Source organism: Neoarius graeffei, chromosome 25 (assembly GCF_027579695.1).
Source record: "Neoarius graeffei isolate fNeoGra1 chromosome 25, fNeoGra1.pri, whole genome shotgun sequence".
NCBI classification, from domain to species: Eukaryota; Metazoa; Chordata; class Actinopteri; order Siluriformes; family Ariidae; genus Neoarius; species Neoarius graeffei.
The window spans coordinates 860,464-881,478 of NC_083593.1; positions in this window are offsets into that span (position 1 = coordinate 860,464).

Sequence of the window (21,015 nt, forward strand, 5' to 3'; positions counted from 1 at the left end):
GTCCTGCCCATTAACAGGGGGAGGTCCCGGTGTCGCTTTGGCAGGAGCAGCTGTCACAGAGCCGTCTACGTCATCTCCGGGTCAGAGTGAGGAGCCGCCGGCCCCTCCTCTCTCTGTTGGGGAATCCCTCACGGATTTCCCATTAGAGCAGTCGCGAGATGAGACTCTGCGGCATGCGTTTGACCAAGTGAGAGTAATCGATGGTCAAACGCTCCAGCCGAACGCCACCCCGTCCTTCCCCTACTTCAGTGGCGGTTCTAGACCAAAATTACTAGGGGGGCCGAGGTGGGGCCAGTGTTTTTTCAGGGGGGCACATATGGACAAAACATGGCAATATTTAAGCGTTCAAAATGTTTTGTTTAGTTTATTTAAAACCAAAACAAAATACATTGAGCATAAATACAATGAGATAAACATTCTGTCTCAATAGCCTAAACATAAAATAAATTGTGCTCAGTAAATCTTAAAACCATGTTTCTCTTTTTTGTAAAATAAGATTTCTATTTTTGCATACAATGAACCTTTTCTTCAGACGTGGCTGCACTGGAGTGTCGTCCAAGCACTTGCTGATATCTGGAGAAAGATGAATACAGTAAATATGGGAGTGCGACTGAGAACAACATTTACTTATCATTATTCATTTATTAATTTATTATATCTATTATTTGTATTTTATATTTATTAATTATTATTCAGACTTCACACTTTCAGGGTAGGCTATATGAATTGTAGGTCGACACTGCTCACACACATACATTTGTTCAACATCACAAACCTGATGGTGCTGTACTTGATATGCATGGTGAATCTGGTTGTCCCAATGACTTGTTGGGTTGTCCCTCATTCTGTCTCTCAATCTGATCCTGAATGTCTTCATCCTCACTCTCAGATTGCCTTTCAGATGCCTCACTTTCCACCTCTCCAACCACCACCTCTGGCTCTCTCTCCTCTTTCATAATCTTCATCTTCCTTACTCTCTCTATGTTGCTTTTTGCCAACAGGGGCAAAAAAGGACATAATGTCCTTCTTGCTCCTTTCCATGATGATAGCCTACAGTAGGTCTATACTAAAAAGTAAACGGAGAGGAATGTAGCCTCTACATATCAAAAGGCCATTAAAGTTTTACAAGAAGGTTAAACACTGTCGGTTATTTTACCCATTTCCCAAAAATATTAAGTTAGGCTACTTATTGCTGTGCAACGCACTTTTAAGAAAGCGCAATAAAACGGATTTATTATTGTAGTGAACAACAACAGTAAAACACGGATATGTGCAAACACTGACGTTACGAAATTGAATAATTTTCCTTACCTTCGCCTCTTTCCAGTAGCCTAGTCCTTGCAGGGCTGCAGCTGCTGTTATCTCTCACGTCCGAAGTTTACAATTCGCGCTGCTGCGGGTCTTTCTGCTGCAGGTAACAGTGTGCGTGTAGCACTTTAAGGAGTCCGTGTAGAACACTCCGTCATGTCAGTTCCGATCTTCGAGCCAGCGCACGTCAAAATTAATAAATCTTGTTACCTGTTCAGCACAGGGGCCACAACAGGGGCCTGGAGCAATTTTACAGGGGCACTGGCCCCCCCTGGCCCCCGTTTAAAACCGCCTATGCCCTACTTCACGATTATGAAGGATAGATTATACTGAGTGACCCAGGACACTCAAACTAAAGAGCGAGTCACGCAGCTTTTAATTCCGAAGAGCCGCCAGGAATTGGTATTCCAGGCGGCTCACTTTAATCCCATGGCTGGACACTTAGGGCAGGATAAGACACTAGCCCGAATAATGGCCTGATTCTATTGGCCGGGGATTCGCGGTGATGTCCGTAGGTGGTGTATGGTGTGCCGCGAATGCCAGTTAGTAAATCCACCGGCCATTCCAAAAGCGCCTTTGCGCCCTCTACCTTTAATCGAGACCCCGTTCAAAAGAATTGGGATGGATCTCGTCGGGCCATTAGATCGGTCAACATGAGGGTACTGCTTTATATTAGTTCTGGTGGACTATGCAACGCGATACCCGGAAGCCATGCCTCTTTGCAAGATCTCAGCATGCAGTATTGCGGAGGCACTCTTCTGCGTTATCTCCCGAGTTGGAATCCAGAAAGAGATTCTGACTGATCAAGGCACCTCGTTTATGTCACGAACACTGAACGAACTGTATGGGTTATTAGGTATTAAGCCGATCCGCACCAGCGTGTATCAGCCACAAACGGACGGTTTAGTGAAACGGTTTAATCGCACCCTCAAGAACATAATTAAAAAATTCGTAAGTGAGGACACACGTAACTGGGATAAATGGCTTGAACCCTTGTTATTTGCAGTGTGAGAGGTCCCCCAAGCCTCCACGGGGTTCTCCCCATTTGAATTATTATATGGACGTAAGCCATGCGGCATTTTAGATGTGCTGCAAGAAAATTGGGAGGAGGGACCTTCACCAAGTAAAAACGAAATTCAATATGTTCTTGACCTGTGCACAAAACTCCACACACTCACACGCCTAACCCAGGAGAATTTGCGGCAGGCCCAAGAACGGCAAACCCGCCTGTACGACAAGGGTACGCGCCTTAGAGAGTTCGCACCGGGAGATAAAGTACTCATACTGTTGCCCACATCGAGCTCTAAATTAGTTGCCAAGTGGCAAGGACCCTTTGAGATCACACGGCGAGTCGGGGACGTCGACTATGAGGTGAGGCGAACGGACAGGGGTGGGGTGCTACAGATTTACCACCTCAATCTACTCAAACTCTGGAACGAGGAGGTCACCATAGCGTTGGTGTCGGTGGTTCCAGAGAAGGCGGAGTTGGGGCCGGAGGTTCAAAAGTGCGCATTGACATCGCATACCTCTCCGGTCCCCTGTGGAAACCACCTCTCCCTGACCCAACTCGCGGAGGTTGCCCAGTTACAGACCGAGTTTTTGGATGTGTTCTCGCCCCTGCCCGGCCGCACCAACCTCATAGAGCTCCACATTGAGACGCCCCCGGGGGTGGTAGTGCATAGCCGCCCTTACAGGCTACCCGAACACAAGAAAAAAGTGGTTTGGGAAGAACTCGAGGCCATGCTTGAAATGGGCATCATCAAGGAGTCCTACAATGACTGGAGCAGCCTGGTGGTCTTGGTACTCAAGGCCAACGGGTCGGTCCGGTTCTGTGTGGACTATAGAAAAGTCAACGTGGTGCCTAAATTCGACGCGTACCCAATGCCTTGTATTGATGAGTTGCTCGATCGACTAGGCACTGCTCGCTTTTATTCGACACTGGATTTAATGAAGGGATATTGGCAGATCCCCTTGACTCCACTATCCCGAGAAAAAATGGCCTTTTCCACACCGTTCGGTTTACACCAATTCGTCACACTTCCTTTTGGGCTGTTTGGGGCGCCCGCTACGTTTCAGTGGCTGATGGACCGGGTCCTCCGCCCCCACGCCACCTATGCGGCCGCCTACCTCGACGACATTATCATCTATAGTAATGACTGGCTGAGGCATCTCGAACATCTGAGGGCCGTCCTTAGGTCGCTGAGGCGAGCGGGTCTCACAGCCAACCCGAAGAAGTGTGCGATTGGGTGGGTGGAAGTACGGTATCTGGGCTTTCACTTGGGCAACGGGTAGGTGCGTCCCCAAATTAACAAGACCGCAGCAATTGCGGCCTGCCCGAGGCCCAAGACCAAAAAGGGGGTGAGACAGTTCCTGGGGCTGGCTGGCTATTATCGTAGGTTTATACCTAATTATTCGGACGTCACCAGCCCGCTGACTGATCTCACTAAAAAAGGGGCACCAGATCCGGTCCAGTGGACGGAGCAATGCCAGAAGGCTTTTTCTGAGGTAAAGGCCGCACTGTGTGGGGGGCCACTTTTACACTCCTCTGACTTTTCTCTCCCCTTTATGTTACAGACGGATGCGTTGGACAGAGGGCTGGGGGTGGTTTTGTCCCAGGGGGTGGAGGGGGAGGACCACCCAGTCTTATACATCAGTAGGAAGCTGTCGGTGCGTGAGGGGCGCTACAGCACAATCGAAAAAGAGTGCTTGGCAATCAAGTGGGCGGTCCTCGCCCTCCGTTACTACCTGCTGGGGCGCCCTTTCACCCTCTGTTCGGACCACGCGCCCCTCCAGTGGCTCCACCGCATGAAGGATGCCAACGCGCGGATCACCCGTTGGTATCTGGCACTCCAACCCTTTAATTTCAAGGTGGTCCACAGGCCGGAGGCGCAGATGGTCGTGGCGGACTTCCTCTCCCGTCAAGGGGGGGGGGAGTCGGCTGCAGGCCGGACGGCTGCCCGGCCTGAGTCGGGCAGTGGGGGTATGTGGCAGCGGGGGCGTGGTCAAGCACCGGTCTGTGACAGGAGGGCGGAGTCAGGGAAGGTAAGTGGCAGAATCACTACACCTGATGTCAATTAACCTGTGTTTGTGTGTGTCTTCCCAGTGACCGCGCCCTACTTAAGGAGGGAGAGCGTAGAGCAGAGGAGCTCATCCCCGAACCAGACGCCGGTTGTGTGTGTGTGTCTGTGGTACTTGCTTATGTTCACTGAAAAGTGTGGCAATAAAAAACACGAGCTTTACCAACCTGATCTCTGTCCTGCCATCCTCTGTGCTCTGCCCCTTGGTAGAACTGCTACAATGTTAAACAAAGAGAAAATGTTGCCCAATTCCTGTGGAATATGAGGAATAAAGCAGTGAAAGGAACAGTCATTTCCAGAACGCAACGTCATAATTAATCAGTTTATTTTAGAATAACTAATGAATTAATTGTAGTTGCATCATGCGCAGATTCTTAAATGTTTGACTCCTGTTGCTTAGTGACTTCCCCCCCGTTGCTTATAAAAGTGTTTAATGAAGATGAATGATTCATAAACGCTGTTCGTGTTTTTTCCCCCCACAGTCACTGCACGTCATCCATCAGGAAAAACACAACAAACGTGACTCAGTGTTGTACATTTGGTAACCAGATAGATGTATATCTCATGATTCCTAATAAAATACATCACAAACACTGACATTTTAAGGACATGTGTGGTTTGATGTTGAAGATCACTGATTACTCAGCAGTTCAGCAGCGTCCCCACTCATGTGCTGCTGGGAAGTTTCTCAAGAACTGAAGCTCGGTTTCCTTTTACAAAAGCAGCTGGTGAAAAAAATCTCACCACAATTTCAGTGTTACAGCACTCTTCACACAGCGCTCCACTTCTATGTGCAAAGTTTAGTGATTATTTTTTAATTGCAAATAAACTTTTTGTATGTATAGTATTTATTTTATTCCTTTATTTAGTCCCACAAGCACGAGATGTAAATCACGTACCCAATACTAGTACGGCTTTTCCCTGGAAAACATGAAAATAAATTTATACATCTATAAATAATTAATTGAATTTCTATGCAGTCTGTCATTTGGAAATCTTGCATTTAGCAGAGTCACTGTCACAATATAAACCTGCGCGAATGTATTAAAACATAACCTTTTCATGCACATGTATGGGTCTACTGAGACTGTTATACATTTTAATGCATAAATACTTTAAAGTATTATAAAAATAAAGTATTTTAAAGTGCTTTGAAATCCTTAAAATGTTTTACTAATGTGTAAATTAAAAATATTTTTGGTTCATACTTTAACTAAAAAAAGTCAGAAGTAAATGTTTATTGCATCATCATCTTTAGCTGCATGAGGAATATTATGATATTTTGTTCAATAATTATTTAATTTTTTTCGCGGTCCGGTTTCCATCAAATTGTGTGCTCTGATTGGCTCGCGAGCGGTCTGCAATCCTATGATACTGGCCCCGGTTACAGACCTTTGGCAACTCGCTCGTTCACAACAACAAACATGGTAGCAATTTTTTGTCAGCCTTTATTTTCATATTTCTCAGTATAATAGCATTAATTTTACAGCATGGATAGTGATAACGACAGTGTTCACAGCGAAAGCGAGTTTTATTTTTGGAAAATTCTGAGCTGATGTAGCTTGTCAAACAGGTTTTTGACGAGCTTGTAGCAGGTTTGTTCTAAATATGGTTTTCCTTTCGGGCGCTCTCGTTTTCTGCTAGAATTTGGTAAAGAAAAAAATAAATATATTATTTACCAGCTTAAAGTCGGTCCGTATCGTGAAATACCATGACCTCGGCCCAGAGGGCCTCGCTCAGTACTTTCAAGACCTCAGTCACGGTATTTCACGATACAGACCTCCCAGCTGGCAAATAATAGCTATTTCTATCAGTCTGATCATCAGTATGAAATATTTTAGACTTGAAAGTAAACAGTGAGCAGCACAGTGGTGTAGTGGTTAGCGCTGTCGCCTCACAGCAAGAAGGTCCGGGTTCGAGCCCCGTGGCCAGCGAGGGCCTTTCTGTGTGGAGTTTGCATGTTCTCCCCGTGTCCGCGTGGGTTTCCTCCGGGTGCTCCGGTTTCCCCCACAGTCCAAAGACATGCAGGTTAGGTTAACTGGTGACTCTAAATTGAGCGTAGGTGTGAATGTGAGTGTGAATGGTTGTCTGTGTCTATGTGTCAGCCCTGTGATGACCTGGCGACTTGTCCAGGGTGAACCCCGCCTTTCACCCGTAGTCAGCTGGGATAGGATCCAGCTCGCCTGCGACCCTGTAGAACAGGATAAAGTGGCTACAGATAATGAGATGAGAGATGAGAAGTAAACAGTGTTTTTTGTTTATAGACCGAATTGGAGAATTTTCTTTCATTTTGTGTTTCATCTTGTGGTTTCCCCCACACACGGCCCTCCATTTCCTTTATAAAGTGATATTTAGAAAGTCAACATTCAGAAAAAAAAAATTGTTTTAATGTTATTAAAAAAAAAAACTTCCACAAATTTTGCAAATGAGGAAAAAACCCATCAGTGGCTTTCATCAGTTTACTGATTGATGATTCATTAAACAAACAGCTGAAACTTCCCACAGTTCTGTTCCTCAGGAGCTGCTGCTGTTGGTGTGACACGTTTCCCACAATGACGTGGGGTTTTACACACTCGGACGTGTTCAGAAACACAAATTGGGAAATAGTGCAGACTGAGGAGGAAGTGGAAGATGATGTCATGCTTTCTGACAGAATTCTCAAGACCCAATATTAAACATGGATTTAGAAATGTATTTTTATTTATTTATTGATTTCATTGTTGCAAAAATCAGAGGATTGCTAATGTTTGGAAAATATAAGCAAAATCTCTGAGAGGATAAAAATCACAACACGTCTGATTATCAATTTAATAGTAAAACACTTTGGGGTGTAATGTTATTGGAAAATGATCAACGACATGTGGTATGATGTGTCCAAGTGCAAAATGGAGTTCTTCTTCCCACCGTGATGTTGATTATTTTCCCACAACAGCACAAGTGTTTTAGTCCTCTGAGCAATTCCACAGTAATATTCCAATGTTAAGGCCATAGTGTTAGTTATTAGCTGTTTATATCTGCAATAACCTGGAAAGGAGAACAGGAACTTATTTCACAGCTGCTCCACAAGACTTAATGCAGAAAAAGTATGATACGCTGTTCTTTAACCCTTTCAACACTGCGTAACTTTTTCCAGAAGGGTTTCCCCTCATACAGAGAGACCGGAATCGCGGTCTGCGGTGGTGAAAGGGTGAATAAAAAATTAAATATATCATCTTCAGCAAATAGCTGTAGTATAAGAGAAATAAAACACCTCTGGCTGTGATGTTAGACAGAAAAAATTTCACTTGAGGTGGGAAGAGTAAATCTGCTTCATCACACAACCTTGTTGTTGATTATTGTCCCATAATAGCATGTCCCCAAGGGGTTTATTTAGGGCATGATTACTGAGATGGAAACAGAACAAGTCCATCCCTGAGATGATTATTAAATATCTGGAGATACTGTGTTCTGTGTCTTCGTGTTCGATGTAAAGCACTTTGGGTACCTTTTGGTTATTGTAAAGGGCTATATAAATAAAATTTGATTGATTGATTGATTGATTGATTGATTCTGACCAAATTAAAAATTTAACCATATTATTCAACATGCACTGATTATATTATATTCTTCTTCTTTTGGCTGCTCCCGATTAGGGGTCGCCACAGCGGATCTTTCGTCTCCATTGCTCCCTGTCTTCCGCATCCTTCTCTACCACACCTGCCACTTTAATGTCCTCTCTCACCACATCCATGTATCTCCTCTTTGGCCTTCCTCATTTTTGTTTGCCTGGCAGCTCCATCCTCAACATTCTCCTTCCCACATGCTCTGCATCTCTTCTCAGGATCTGCCCATACCATCTCAGTCTCATCTCTCTTAGCTTCATTCCCAAGCTCTCCACATGTGCTGTCCCTCTGATGTGCTCGTTCCTTATCCTGTCCAACCTTCTCACTCCCATCGCAAACCTTAACATCCTCAACTCCGCCACCTCCAACTTTGCCTCCTGTCTTTTTGTTAAGGGTACGGTCTCCAATCCATACATCACAGCTGGTCTCACTACTGTCTTCTACATCTTACCTTTCACTTTTGCTGGGACTTTCTGATCACAAATGACTCCTGAAATCCTTCTCCAACTGCTCCACCCTGCCTGCACTCTCTTTCTCACCTCACTATCACAGCCCCCATTTTCCTGCACAGTTGACCCCAGGGACTTGAATTCACCAACTTTCTTTACGTCTACTCCTTGCATCTTCACTACAGTCTCATCCCCATTCTCACTGATGCACATGTATTCTGTTTTGCTACTGCTCACCTTCATTCCTCTTCGTTCCAATGCATCCCTCCATCTCTCCAAACCCAACTCAACCTCCTTTCTACTTTCACCACATATCACAATATCATCTGCAAACATCATGTTCCATGGTGACTTCGAGTGCTTCGGGTGGTGACTGGAAGTGCTTCGAGCGGCTAGCCATGCGGCATATCAAGTCTGCCCTCCCCCCGCCCTGGACTCTTTCCAGTTTGCATATCAGTCCAACCGTTCGACCGATGACGCCATCTCCACTGCCCTCCACTTAGCCCTCACACACCTGGAGACAAAAGACTCGTACATCAGAATGCTGTTCATAGACTTCAGCTCAGCATTCAACACAATCATTCCTCAGCAGCTCATTCATAAACTGGACCAGCTGGGACTCAACACCTCCCTGTGCAACTGGCTGCTGGACTTCCTGACGGGGAGACCACAGGCTGTACGGGTTGGCAGCAACTTCTCCAGCACCATCACATTGAACACGGGGGCCCCCCAAGGATGTGTGCTGAGCCCCCTCCTCTTCACTCTGCTGACCCACGACTGCACACCAACATCCAGCTCCAACCTCTTCATTAAGTTTGCGGATGACACGACTGTGGTGGGTCTCAGCAATGGCAATGAGACAATCTACAGAAGTGAGGTGAGCCGCTTGGCCATGTGGTGCAAGGACAACAATCTCTGCCTGAATGTGGAGAAGACGAAGGAGATTGTTGTGGACTTCAGGAGAGGGCACACCCAGCATGCTCCACTAACTATTAATGGTGCTGCAGTGGAGAGGGTGAGCAGCACCAAGTTTCTGGGTGTGCACATCTCTGAAGACCTGTCCTGGAGCAGCAACACCACATCACTGGCCAAAAAAGCCCAACAGCGTTTGTACTTCCTCCGCAAACTGAGAACAGCAAGAGCCCTGGCCCCCATCATGCACACATTCTACAGAGGCATCATCGAGAACATCCTGACCAGCTGCATCACCGTGTGGTACGGCGCCTGCACAGTGTCCTGCTGCAAGACTCTGCAGTGCATCGTGAGAGCAGCTGAGAGGATCATTGGTGTCTCTCTCCCTTCTCTTATGGATATCTATAACTCCCGCCTCACCCACAAAGCCATCAGGATTGCAGGTGACCCCACTCGCCCATCTCACAGCCTCTTCAGCCTGCTGCCGTCGGGGAGGAGACTGCGGAGTCTCCGGGCCAAACACAGCAGGCTCAAGGACAGTTTCTTCCACCAGGCGGTCAGGAGGCTCAACTCCCTCCCTGTTCTACCCCTCCTCCCCCCTCTGCCCCCTGCCACAGATTCTGCTCGAACACCCCCTGCCCCCCCTTCAGCATCTGACATCATGTCACCCTCACAGTCTCCCCCCCAACACACACACACACACACACACACACACACACACACACACACACACACACACACACTCTCAACATTCATTAACACACTGAACTCAGGGACTGCACATTTCACTTTACCTCGCTCATTTGCACTATTCCGCACTACCTCACCTGAACAGCTATTAGTTTGTTTATACTGCTTATTTCATGTTTACCTGCTATACCTCAAGTGCCCTTGGCTGTTTATTTTATGTCCTTTTGCTCCAATTATGTTTTATATATATATATATATATATATATATATATAGTGTGTGTGTATATGTATGTGTATATGTGTATATATATATATATATATATATATATATATATATATATATATATATATATATATATAATTTATTGTCTATTTCTTATCTAGAGTTTATACTGTTTATTTCAGTTATTCTATTTTTATTTATTGCATTGCCTGTTTGCACCGTGGGTCAGAGAGGACTGACATTTCATCTGTGCTGTATGTCGAGCATGTATAGCATATTTGACAATAAAGTTGACTTGACTCTTGCCTCACTTCGTCCGTCAAGCTATCATCACTATGGCAAACAAGAAAGGACTCAAAGCAGATCCTTAATGGAGTCCCACCTTCACCTTGAACCATTCAGTCGTTCCAACTGCACACCTCACTGCTGTTTCACTGTTCTCATACATGTCCTGCACCACTCTAATATACTTCTCATTCACTCCACTCTTTCTCATACAATACCATAACTCATCTCTCGGCACTCTATCGTATGCCTTCTCCAGGTCTACAACACACAATGTAGCTTTCTCTGGCCTTCCCTGTACTTCTCCATTAACATTCTTAAAGCAAAAATTGCATCCGACATGCTCTTCCTTGGCATAAACCCATACTGCTGTTCACAGATTGATACCTCTCTTCTCAATCTCGCCTCCAATACCCTTTCCCATAGCTTCATGGTGTGGCTCATCAATTTTATTCCTCTGTAATTACTGCAGCTCTGTACATCTCCCTTATTCTTGTATATTGGGACTAGCACACTCTCCATTCATTCAGCATTTTCTCATTCTCTAGGATCTTATTAAACAATCTCGTTAGGAACTCCACAGCCATCTCACCCAAACATCTCCAATCCTCAATCGGAATACCATCTGGTCTGACTGCTTTCCCAGTCTTCATTCTTTTCATGGCTGCCCTCACCTCATCCTGACTAACCAACTCTGCTTCCTGGTTTGCTGTCTCCAACGAATCTGACCTTTTCTCTCTTGGATTCTCCTCATTTAATAAACCCTCAAAGTACCCATTCCATCTTCTGAATAGTGTGAAGAGATCCATCTCCAGGATCAACACCCACAAAAGCTGTAGGACCTGACAACATTCAAGGTCGTGTGCTAAAGGACTGTGCAAAGGAGCTCACAGAAGTGCTCACAGACATGTTCAACACCTCCCTGAGCCAAGCTGTTGTTTCCACCTGCTTCAAGAGCACCACCATCATCCCTGTTCCAAAGAAGGCCTCTCCATCCTGCTTCAATGACTACCGGCCTGTGGCACTGACCCCCATCATTATGAAGTGCTTCGAGCAGTTAGTCATGCAGCACATCAAATCCATCCTCCCTCCCTCCATGGACCCATACCAATCGGTCCACTGATGATGCAATCTCCACCGCTCTCCACTCAGCTCTCACTCACCTGGACACTAAGGACTCTTACATGCGAATGCTGTTCTTAGACTTTAGTTCAGCATTTAACACAATCATCCCCCAGCAGCTGATACAGAAACTGGACTGTCTAGGACTCAACACCTCCCTCTGCAACTGGTTGCTGGACTTCCTGACTGGAAGACCACAGGCAGTCCGGGTTGACAGCAACACATCCAGCACCATCATTCTGAACACAGGGGCCCCCCAAAGATAACCCTAACCCTAACCCTAGCCCCCTTCTCTTCACCCTGCTGACCCATGACTGCACACCAACACACAACAGCAACCTCTTCATCAAGTTTGTGGATGACACGACTGTGGTGGGACTCATTAACAACAATGATGAGTCATACTACAGGGATGAGGTGAGCCAACTGGCTGCGTGGTGCAGAGACAACAATCTCTTTCTTAATGTGGAGAAGACGAAGGAGATGGTTGTCAACTTCCGGAGAGCCTCCACCCAGCATCCTCCACTGACCATCAATGGTGCTGCTGTGGAGAGAGTGAGCAGCACCAAGTTCCTGGGTGTGTACCTCACTGAGGATCTCTCCTGGAGCAGCAACACCACATCGCTGGCCAGGAAAGCTCAGCAGCGCCTCTACTTCCTCCGCAGACTGAAAAGAGCTAGAGCACCAGCCCCTATCATGCAGACCTTCTACCGCGGAACCATTGAGAGCATCCTGACCAGCTGCATCACTGTGTGGTACGGCGGCTGTACTGCATCCTGCCGGAAGATCCTGCAGCGCATAGTGAGAGCAGCTGAGAAGATCATCGGTGTCCCTCTACCCTCCCTTCAGGATATTTAGAACACACGCCTGGCCCGCAGAACACTCAGCATTGCGGGCGACTCCACCCATCCCAACCACCACTTCTTCAGCCTCCTGCCTTCTGGGAGGAGAATGAGAAGCCTCCGGGAGAGAACCAGCAGACTGAGAGACAGCTTCATCCACCAAGCCGTCAGGATGCTGAACTCCCTCCCAGGCCAGTACCCCCTTCCCTTAATACACAAACCAAATGTCACCAGCCACTTTAACGAACTGTAACGGAATTCAATTGCACTATGTTAAAACTGTTTACAATACTGTCTACACATTTTTTTTTTGTTAATTGCACTATATAGAAACTGTTTAGAACACTGTTTACACTTTTCACATATCTGCCATATTTATACTTACACTGAAAATTATGCTCATACTGCCTTTTTTTAAATAGTTAAATGCACTATATAAAAACTGTTTACAACACTGTTTACACTTTATACATCTTTAATCTTTGATAGACTTCACTGCTACACTGTTTATACTGTCATATCTGCCATATTTATACTTGCACTGAAAATTCTGCTCATACTGCCATTTATTTATTTATATTTATACTGATAATTACTATACCGTCAGACTGCTGTTCCTGTTTACATTGTTCATTCTGTTTATATTGTCATTCGTCACATTTAAATTTATACTGTTAATTCTGTTCACACTGCCACATTTGCACTTTCTGGGTTGCCATTGTCTTGTCTTTTCTTAGATAGCTTTAGCTTGTGTGTGTAAACCCCCCCCCCCCAGGTTTTTTTCCCTCCCCCCTTTTTTCCTTTTTCTTGTTTATAGTTTATAGCTTGTACCTATATTTTTTATTTCATGTTTATTACTGTTTGCACTGTGGATAAGAGGGAAACACAATTTCAGTTCTCTGTATGTCCTGCACAGATGGCATTACTGACAATAAAGTTGACTTGAACTTGAACTTGAATACACTCTCTGTGTTTGTCAGCACATTTCCATCTTTCATCACTCTTACCTGCTGTACATCCTCGCTTCCCTGTTTCTCTGCCTAGCTAGTCTGTACAGGTCTTTCTCTCCTTCTTTGGTCTCCAGTCTTTTGTACAACTCCTGGTATGCATCTGCTTTCGCCTTCGCTACCGCTCTTTTTGCCTTCTGTCTCATCTCTCTGTATAACTGCCTGCTTTCCTCGTCTCTCTGATCGTCCCAATTCTTCTTTGCCTCTTTCAAAGCCTCTTCTCTTTTATAATTTCCTGCACTTCTTTGTTCCACCACCATGTCTCCTTGTCTTCCTTCCTCCTTCCCGATGACCACCCTAGCACCTTCCTTGCTGCCTCTCTTACTAGTACAGCAGTAGTATTCCAATCTTCTGGCAGACTTCCATGACCACTCAATGCTCGTCTCATTTCTTCCCTAAACTCCTTCTAATGTTCAACCTCTTTTAGTTTCCACCACTTAATCTTCATCTCCACTATTTCACACTTCCTCTCTTTCACTTTCAAGCTCATCCTGCACACAACCACTCGATGTTGTCTAGCTACACTCTCCCCTGCCATTATATTATATTATGAACAGGTGTCACGGTGGTGTAGTGGTTATAACTGTCGCCTCACAGCAAGAAGGTCCGGGTTTGAGCCTAGCAGCCGGCGAGGGCCTTTCTGTGTGGAGTTTGCATGTTCTCCCCGTGTCCGCGTGGGTTTCCTCCGGGTGCTCCGGTTTCCCCCACAGTCCAAAGACATGCAGGTTAGGTTAACTGGTGACTCTAAATTGAGCGTAGGTGTGAATGTGAGTGTGAATGGTTGTCTGTGTCTATGTGTCAGCCCTGTGATGACCTGGCGACTTGTCCAGGGTGAACCCCGCCTTTCGCCCGTAGTCATCTGGGATAGGATCCAGCTCGCCTGCGACCCTGTAGAACAGGATAAGTGGCTACAGATAATGGATGGATGGATGGATATTATGAATGGAAGGGGTGAAGCAAACAAAGAGCAAAAAACTTATTTACTTGGCCTGCTTCATTTCACCTCACATTCATCACCTTTTTGTTTCCTTTCTGGTAATCTTAATGCATCATAATGCAGGAATATTTTGCATGAATTATTACTAAATATTAAATTTTTATGATGTAAGCAAGCAAACAAACTCAAACTCCCTCTTTCACCATCAGTTCTGATTGCTCAAGAAAGAGAAGAGTCTTAATTCTGTGGAAATATTATGTAATAATCTTAATAACAGCTTATACATTACAAAGGAATATGATTTGAGAAGTTCAGAATGGAGAAGTGTCATAACATTGATGAAATTAATGTGAACCTGTATTCAGAGTTCTCACATTTGGACCGTCACTGCAACAACATGGCGTTAAATCCGTCAGTCCCAGTAAGAGTGCTGAAACCAACAGCGCTAACCAAACTACAAACATGGCCGTCGAAGACTACAACAACCAAGATTCTCAGTGCCCCCTGTCACCAGAGTTCTGAACTCAGCTGTCGGTCATTAGGCCCATTACCACCAGGCTACTTAAGCCTCTCTCAAACTCTGCCTCAGTGCGAAGTATTGTTCTGCCTTTCCAGTACATACTGAGCTTTTGTATTTCCTGCCTGAGCTTTTGTTATTGACTCTCGCTATCCTTTCCTCGTTTCCTCTTCCTGGTTTTGTCTATGTTACTCTGTTTGCCGATTGACCGACCCTCGCCTGCCTTCTGACTATGTTTTCTGCTCTCCGATTTGACTCCACACTATTTGTTGTTTGCTTCTTTCTGTGATTGCATCTGTAAGTGCCTGCACTCTGACAGTCAGAAGAGTCCTGAGTCTGAGCAACAGGACTGGAGTCCGTCAAGATTCAGGAGGAAAATAACTGTTTTAAAAGTTTTATTTTTTGTGGGGAAAAACAGAGAGTTATGTGTTCCATGGCTATGTTGTGTCATGAATTTACAGTATATGCAAAAAAAATTGAGACACTATACATTATAGGTAAATACAGTGCTATAACAAACTGCATGTCCTGCAGTGTTTTATTCCTTTTTTTATAGTTACTGTGTTAAAGAGAAAAGGGAAAGGTGAAAAAAACCCAACTAAAATTCTGCTTTTGCACTGAAGGTTCTTGAGTCACAGGACGTTTCAGCTGCAGGTTCTTCATCAGCTGTGTGTGATTTACATCATGAAGGAAGGACTGATTTTTAAATGGCCTGCTTTTCACAAGCTTTCCAATTTTTATTGTGTACTGTTTTATTATATTAATTACATTACAGGCATTTAGCAGACACTTTTATCCAGAGTGACATACAACAGACCCAGAGCAGCCTGGGGAGCAGTTGAAGGTTTGGTGTCTTGCTCAAGGGCCCTTCAGCCATTCCTGCTGGTCCAGGGAATTGAACCAGCGACCTTTTGGTTCCATTAGGCCATGGCTTTATTATTATTATCATCATCACCACCACCACCACATACTCTGAAGTTCATGTTGGGTTTCAGTTGCTCTTTTGTGCTGATTCAGATTGTATCTTGTTCATGTGCTCACACTCAGTGGACTCCAGATCCTTTAATCCTGATTTTCCAGTGAAGTGTCTTTAAGATCCTTCGAGAGAACAAAGATTTCATATTGATGTGATCATTGTTTGTTTAACAGGAAGTGTGCGTGATGGCAAAGGGTAAAGAAAGTAGTGAGAAATGAGAGTATACATTCAAGTGAAAGTATAGATTCTGTGTCAAACATGCCAAAAGGAGATGTACTGAGTACAATAAAGGATTGAAGTGAAAGGAAAAAAGTTGCTAATTTTAAAATGTCTCCACTATTAAAAGGGAGAAAGTAAATGTTTTTAAATGATATAATTAAGTGAATGTCATGTTCATCTCATCTCATTATCTGTAGCCGCTTTATCCTTCTACAGGGTCGCAGGCGAGCTGGAGCCTATCCCAGCTGACTACGGGCGAAAGGCGGGGTACACCCTGGACAAGTCGCCAGGTCATCACAGGGCTGACACATAGACACAGACAACCATTCACACTCACATTCACACCTACGCTCAATTTAGAGTCACCAGTTAACCTAACCTGCATGTCTTTGGACTGTGGGGGAAACTGGAGCACCCGGAGGAAACCCACGCGGACACGGGGAGAACATGCAAACTCCGCACAGAAAGGCCCTCGCCGGCCCCGGGGCTCGAACCCGGACCTTCTTGCTGTGAGGCGACAGCGCTAACCACTACACCACCATGCCACCCTGAATGTCATGTTCTGACATGAAAAGGAACTTATTATATCTCAAACTATTAGAAGATTTTTTTTCTGGAGCATCAGTGTCATTTTGCCTGAAAACACCATTCTATTGCTGTAAATTTGCAACATTTACCATTTGCAAGAATCTGACCTGCTGCTGAACACATTACAGAACCGCTGGAACTGATGTGAATCTGAACTGGGATCAGCAAAGAAGACAGACTGACGGATTGAAACAGAGTTCATGTGAGCTAATTAATGAAACTTACCTCAATATGCTTTTGACATCAGAGAAAATGATTCGAGGTGAAACTGAGCCCAATCAACTGATGTGTCGCAAACACTCATAGCGTGCACAGCTTTGTGATCAGTAATGTAAGTTATTTTGAAGGATGAAATGAAAATTTTTAGGATTAAAACAGTAAGTATATATATTTTTTCTGTAACCAAATAAGAATCCAAGCATTAAGTCTCAATTCTGAAGTAAAGTATAAATCTGCCAATCTGATAATTCAGTAGAGTGCTCTTATTTTATTTCTTTTTCTATTTTTTTCTTTCGTGTGTGTTTGTCTAGTTTGATGTTTGTTTGAGTGTTTTGTCCGCCGGTGGTGGTGTAGCTCCTGACCCAGTTTGGGGCGTCGGTTCCCTCCAGGCCTTGGTTCGCTGTGGGTGATGCCTGCACTCCCAGCTGTGGACTGCAGTGAGCCTGTTGCTCATTTTACATCGTGGTTGTCCAGTGCTCTGCGCTTTAATGCTTGGCGTGATGTTCTGAGTGATGTTGCTCGGTGGTGTCGCGGCGGCTGTGCAGGTGGTTTGGGACACACCAGCGCTCTGCATGGCGGAGCTTCTCTGCTCACTGTGTGGATCCATGGCGTGGTGTTTGAGTGATGTTGCTGATGGCGTCACGGCGGTGGTGCTGGAGATGTGGGACTTGTTTTCGTGCGCCTTTTGGTGGGACTGTGGCTGCTACACCACGGGAATTACATCCTGACCCCTACTTGGTGGACTTTTTATTATTTATTTATTTATTTATTTTTTTTCTTTCCTTGTCTATAATTGTAAAGCATCCTTGGGTTTTTTGAAAGGCGCTATATAAATTTAACTTATTATATATTATTATTAATTCCAACTGCTGATGTCTTGTCCATTCCTGGGTGTGTAGGATGAGGTGTAAATGGAGTAAAACTTGCAGCACTGCTGAGATCCTGACACACCTTGGAAAGCTGTACATTCAAGCAGAGGTCCATGCTGGACGTGTGGTTCACACATAGGATTGAGAACAGTTTCTGATTGGCTAGAAGTAGTTCTACAAGGATGTGAACTTTATTAATAATTTTATCAGCCAATTTTATCAACAATCAGCCAATAATTCCATAAACAGCTCAGTCCATCAGAATATCTCGCGATAGCTTAGTCAAAGGAAGGTGTGACGAAATAATCCAAATTACAAAACCTCACTACATTTAAATCAAGGCCGTAACTAAAACTTGCGTATGCTGCTTGCGAATGGTTTGTGGTTTTTTGTTGCCACATGGAAGAATTTTTGCAGCTTGGTTTGTATACAATGACTTGAAAATGCTGTAAGAGATTGCTTCATTGGATTTAAAAATCAGAGCAATTTCCCAGACAGTGTATCCATCTTTATAATAATATAAAACACCCTGCCTTGACTAAAACAAGTGCATTACATTTGAACATGATTTGTTCTCATTCGTAGCACATCCAGAAATCGAAGCTCAGGGCCCTGTGTTAGCTGTCGATCTGTAACAGTAAAATAACAGGCAGCTTGTTGTAGTGGCAAGTTGAATAATTTTAACAGAATTTCTGAAATGTTTGTCAAAAATTCAACGTGTGTGTGTGTGTGAGGCAAATGTCTCTTTTTGCAATTTGCCCTATAATACAGAGTCCTTTCTTCAGGTATTAAACGGTTTGGCAGGGTTTTCTGTTTGAAAGGACAAAAACAGATTCAGTGATTCACTCTCTGCTGTTTATTATACACACTTTTAACTCTTTTTTTTTTTTTTTTCTACTTTGGAGCTGCTGTGACTCTACAAGGGCTCAATAAAGTTAATCTGATCTTATCGTATGTTAAATGGGTATATCACAACGGTAAAACTCTGCATGTCATCAACTTTGAGCACAACTTTAAGGTTTGTGAGAATTTCTATGACTTATAGTAAAGTTCTGAAAACTAAGCAGATCACAGAAGATAAGAGTCAGCATTTATCTTTTTTTATTTATTTTTTATTTATTTTTTTTTTAGTTTGTCCAAATAAAATCCCACAGACTCACCGTCTCTTGTTGGAAATTCTGCAGATTTGTAATTAAATTAAGTTGAGCAGGAGAAAATTCCACTAAACCCATGGACAGGCTCTGTAAAGGATCGACAGCACTTTGTGTATAAAGGGCATTACACTGTTTAATAACTCAGAGCCTTCACATAAACGTAATTTTCATAATTATAATAATCATGGGTGGCACGGTGGTGTAGTGGTTATCACTGTTGCCTCACAGCAAGAAGGTTCGGGTTCGAGCCCCGTGGCCGGCGAGGGCCTTTCTGTGCGGAGTTTGCATGTTCTCCCCGTGTCCACGTGGGTTTCCTCCGGGTGCTCCGGTTTCCCCCACAGTCCAAAGACATGCAGGTTAGGTTAACTGGTGACTCTAAATTGAGCGTAGGTGTGAATGTGAATGGTTGTGTCTCTGTGTGTCGCCCTGAGATGACCTGCTGACTTGTCCAGGTGTACCCCGCCTCTCGCCCATAGTCAGCTGGGATAGGCTCCAGCCCACCCGCGACCCTGCACAGGATAAACAGATAATGGATGGATGGATGATAATCATATCCAGATGAAGTTAAAACAATTCTCAGCTGATTTTCAGTCTCATGTTGTCAATCAAGCTTAAAGCAGGTGTTTAAAGAGAGGACAGAGAACGAGATCTGACTACAATTGTGCTTTTGCTGAAGACTATAATTTTCTTCGCTGTCACCGTTCACACGTTCAGACATGCCCGAGGGCTTTCATTCATTTACCCCTGCAGTGTTTATTTGAGACAGTGATATTTAGGACAGTGGTGTTTGGAGCAGTGGTACTGGATTCAGTAATATTTGGGACAATGGTATTTGATACAGTAGTATGAGGCAGATGGATTTGGAACAGGGGTATTTAAGAGAATGGTACCTCAAACAGTGACATGTGGGGCAGAGACCTCTGAGACAGTGGTATATGAGAGTGGTAATTGGGAGGGTGGTATTTAGGCAGTGGGATGGGACAGCAATATTTAGGGCAGGGGTGTTTGATACAGTGATATTTTGGACAGCTGTATCTGGGATCATTGGTATTTAATACAGTGACATGTTGGATAGAAGCACATGATACAGTGGTATATGCGACAGGGATTTGCAATAGTCGTCATATTTAACAGTTATTCCATGAAATCCAGTCGTACATGAGCTGATAGCCGACAAGGTGCGTAGCACAGAGGTGTCTATAATCCATGTATGGCGAGATTGAGTGGAATAACTGTTTTATTCTATCCACATTCACTAGATTTTGAGAAACAGAGCATTTTTATTTTTTGCAAATTTGATAAATAAAAACTTTAAACAAAACATCCGACAAAATCATTTCCACTTAGAATGTAAACAAACCGGTGAAATGACAGGAGCAATTTGTAAAAAATGCAATAATAATAATTCTTGAAAAATAAAAAAAGATACGTTCTTACCATCAAATACTTTTATTCCATATTTTGTTGCTGGGATTTTTTTGGTACTTTTTGGGGGTTTTGTTTTCGAGTGGAGTTTATTTTGTCCTCGGTTGGTTCAGTAACACGCTCCGGCATTTTGTTTTTCTCTACTCATGGTATATGAGCTGATATCCTAGTAGTAGAGTAGCCAATCAGTGTGCAACTGCTCATATCCAGTGAATGTGGATAGAATAGTTTTCGATATCCTGCTCTTGTAGATGTGATGTGAATTGTCATGTGCTGAGTGTGTAGAGTGATCACTGACATTGAGATATGGCTCAATTTTGGCTCCAGACAAACCAGAATAGTAGAAGTGGCCATGATTACATCAACTTAAATATTCACCAAAATACACACAGGATGTACACACACGTACACACCATTAAAAAGATTTATAACTTGAATCCCCCACACAACACCAAAAGCAGAATGTGTTGTCAGTGTCATGAGAACATTGATCGACTGCAAACTAGTTTGATTGAAGTTGAAGTAGACAGGGAGAAAAGATGAAAAACATGATGTTAATTATTAATGTTAATGTTCAACTAAATACTCATCTAT